The following is a 326-nucleotide window of genomic DNA, read 5'->3' as shown; positions in this document are numbered from 1 at the left end:
CTTACATACTCTTTATTCTTTCTCTTTTTCCTAAGATATTCAGCCCTTCTAAGTACTGCTAGTCTGCCTCTCAAATCTTCTTGCAACACATTAATTCCCCCCCTCTCTTCCTCTGTTGCCCTTTTCCACGGCTTTCTTAATTGTCTTCTTTCCTTAACTAATTTCTCCATTTCCCTTTGCCGTCTGGACTTAACTAACTGTGCTCTTTCAACCCTCTTTCTGTCTTGCACCCCAAATCTTTCTGCACCATAGGAGTAAATTATATCCCCCATCTTCTCTAGTCTATCGCTTGCATTTCCTCTTAGTCTGCTTAAAATTGCTGACAA

Source organism: Seriola lalandi, unplaced genomic scaffold, assembly GCF_002814215.2.
Source record: "Seriola lalandi dorsalis isolate HSWRI2012SDOR001 ecotype SW California unplaced genomic scaffold, Sedor1 jcf7180002052783, whole genome shotgun sequence".
Taxonomy (NCBI): Eukaryota; Metazoa; Chordata; class Actinopteri; order Carangiformes; family Carangidae; genus Seriola; species Seriola lalandi.
Note: the sequence above shows the minus strand (reverse complement) of the source record.